The sequence below is a fragment of the Solanum verrucosum genome, unplaced genomic scaffold, assembly GCF_900185275.1.
Source record: "Solanum verrucosum unplaced genomic scaffold, falcon-dt-bn FXZP01000261.1, whole genome shotgun sequence".
In the NCBI taxonomy this organism is placed as follows: Eukaryota; Viridiplantae; Streptophyta; class Magnoliopsida; order Solanales; family Solanaceae; genus Solanum; species Solanum verrucosum.
In genome coordinates this window covers 11,371,139-11,374,341 of record NW_026019969.1, presented here as the reverse complement: position 1 = coordinate 11,374,341, position 3,203 = coordinate 11,371,139, and the positions used below count along the sequence as shown (strand labels likewise).

The following is a 3,203-nucleotide window of genomic DNA, read 5'->3' as shown; positions in this document are numbered from 1 at the left end:
ACATCAATTAAATTTAATCCAGTCAGAAGTGTCCATGTTCCAAACACGTCTCAATCTTAAAAAATGAAGTTTTGAAAAATCAATGAATTTTCAAAAGTGAAAATTAGATTTTAATTTTGGACCATCCAGCATGTTAAAACTTAAAAAAGCATAAATAAATTTTGCAATAAATTCAGTGTTGACCAAAAATTGTTCCAAAAATCTGATGCGATAAGCCAGTGAAAAGTCAGCTTAGAGACCAAATGCCTAACTAGGTAGTAGGGAGTAAAAAGATACTCATTTATACCAAATCAAATAATTTAACTATAAAAATTACTATAAGTAAAAGTAAGAAAACATACTTAATTATAGTAGATTATTGCTGTAGATTTATATACTCAAATACATTTTGCATTTAATATACAACTACACATTCAGTGAAATTTCATAAGTGAGATTTAAGGAAAATAGAATATACGCAAATTATATCATTAAGCTATTTTCAAAAAGTTCTCTATTCAAATGCAACAAATCTAAAAGAAGAAGAATAACGTATAGCAATTCATAAGAAAACCGGTGTAGAGCAACTAAAAAAAAGAACAATAACGACAGCAAAATAATGAGGTAATCGAAACACAATTAATAATATAAAATGATAGATATCAAAAGTAAAAACTATAAAAATAGAACTAGTACTATAACAAACACCAACAAGTTTAAAGTTTTAAAAAAACAGACGACACAACCTTAACATATTTCTATTTAAAACCATATCGATCCTCTCATTAATATGAAATTATGTTATTATGTTTTTGTCTAATCACCTCTATTTTATGTTAAATGTATGCAGTGGGGGACTTAAATCTAAATTCGAAAGAAGTTATATATAGATTTTAAATTGTTGTACAAATGTCCCAATAGTGAGGGTTTGTTGCAACTACCCTAGCACAGAACATTGATGGCAACAACAATAAACATCAAGTTGTTTTCTTTTATTACTAGTTCGACAAAATTCAATAATTTTAACTAAATTATACATTTATATTAAAATTTTCATTTTGATAAGCATAAATAAATTTTAAAATTCAATAAAAATATATATATTTCAAAATTTATAAACTAAAAATTCTGAATTTACTCGACTGCAATTTTTGACAATGCTACAAAAGATAAGGAAGCAGGTGCCTTTGTTCTTTTACTCCTTCGAGACCCTTCCTTCCTTTTTTTTTTTTTTTTTTCTTTCTAGTTGGTTCCTTTCCCCATCCAAATTAAAGTAGTACCTAATAAGCATTAATACAAGTGAAAGGAATCATATTCTCATCAAAAGCTTTTGTGAGATTAGCTTTTTATATATATAGTACATAAGAATAAATCTACTCCAAAGTTGTAGTTTTCATATAGCATTATATCAAGTTTCTCTTCTTTTCTCTGTTGAGTTACTACTTTTTAAAACATGATGAATGAACCACCAAAATATGGTTATCCATATCCCTCTCAAGGTCAAGGTAAAAATAACACATGATCCAAATATTTTTTTTTTTTTATTTTGTATATGCTAGATTATGATTTGTTTATCTGAAACAATCTCTCTATGTCTAAGGTATTAATAAATTTTGCGTGAATATGTAAGAAAAATAATTCGTTAAGCATATCAATATATTTTCGATTAATTTTGTTTGTGAAATATTTATAAATAGGGTATTATCAAGGTCCTCCTCCTGTGATGGCACCACCAACATATGCTGCTCCTCCTCCACCTCAGAATAATAGAGGTTTTCTTGAAGGATGGTAAGCAATTTGATTTACATAAAAATACTTACCTATAATAATTGTTGGTTAGAACTTTCACACGGTCTCAATTTATGTGATACAATTAGAATTTTGGGAGTCAAACAACTTTAGTTGGACTGTGATTTCTGGCATGAAATCTTCAAGTTTTCAAAAATAAAATTTGTATATTTGAAAAATACATAAAAAAGTTAATACTATAACTCACAACAAATAACGATTCAAAATATTTAAAAGATATATGAACGCATTGGGAAGGTGTCAAATAAATTTGGATGGAGGGAGTAATGCAATTTTGATTTTTGTGGTTTTCTCATTTTGATTTTTTTATTTTGTGTTGTGATTTGTTGCAGTCTAGCAGCTCTGTGTTGTTGCTGCCTGCTAGATGAGTGTTGCTGTGATCCCTCTGTAATCTGTGTGTTGTAATTAATTAAGTTCACTTCTTCTTTATGCTTTAATTTGTAGTACATATACCAATATATAAGAATTGTAATGTAAATAAGTTCTTTATGAACATCACTATTATTGGGAGTTATATTGTAGTAATTAGCTTCTTTAATTTGAATCATTGAACTATTTGAGAGAATTGCAGTTTCATTATTTCTGGTTCTCTACCTTTGAAATTAGAAATTAATAATCCACACCCAATGGACCATGGTTCCTTATTGAATAGTAGTGTACAACATATAGATGCAGGGGCGGCGCCAAACAAGAGCAAGAGGGTTCATTTAACTTTTTAGCCAAAAAATATTTTGTTTATACGAGGTTGATATTTTGATTTTTTTTTTAAATGAATATGTAATAGATGTTGAATCCTCTCTCGTGTGTTTTTTTCCTTCGTGTTTTAACGTTTTTTAGTGAAATTTTTTGACTACTCCACCAGATATACAATTGTGAAGGATGTAATACTGTAAACTAGAAAGCAAAAAATTGAACTTACATATCCTCATTCACCCACCCCTTTTTTCTGTTCCCTAGATCTTTTTTATTGCACAGCCAGTTTGTAAATCCATCACCATTAAGCATATAAAAAGGCCCAAATCAACGCAAACATGTGAAAATGAAAGTTTTTTTCGGGTATATTTGAGGTAAAATATTCTTTATTAAAGGTAATTTCGTATCCATTTTTTCTATTAAGGACGAAAGAATATATATAATTCACCACGATTTTGACAGTAGGAAAGATAATTAATGCAGTGGAAAACAGAAAAGTTTTTTCATCTTTCATATGATTAATTTAACTCCATAATTTGAGATAAAGAAAAAATGAATCTACTTTTGAGAACATGTATTGTAGCCTAACATAACAAAATTAAGCAGGAAGCAAAGGATTAATCATGTGCCACACATTTATTCGATCTTTTCATTTTAATAGGCATTTACAAACAGTCCAATCGAATTTCTCATTAACAATGTCCATCAAGGAATAATATGAT

The 3,203-nt window shown here is 28.2% G+C and overlaps 1 long non-coding RNA gene across 1 annotated transcript; it reads left to right on the top strand.

Moving 5' to 3' along the window:
• Positions 1-1,372: 1,372 nt before the first annotated feature.
• On the top strand, positions 1,373-2,337 carry LOC125815858 (uncharacterized). Its single transcript, XR_007442197.1, has 3 exons — positions 1,373-1,484; positions 1,677-1,767; positions 2,121-2,337. It is a non-coding gene; the product is annotated as an uncharacterized LOC125815858 (long non-coding RNA).
• The last annotated feature ends 866 nt before the right edge of the window (positions 2,338-3,203 follow it).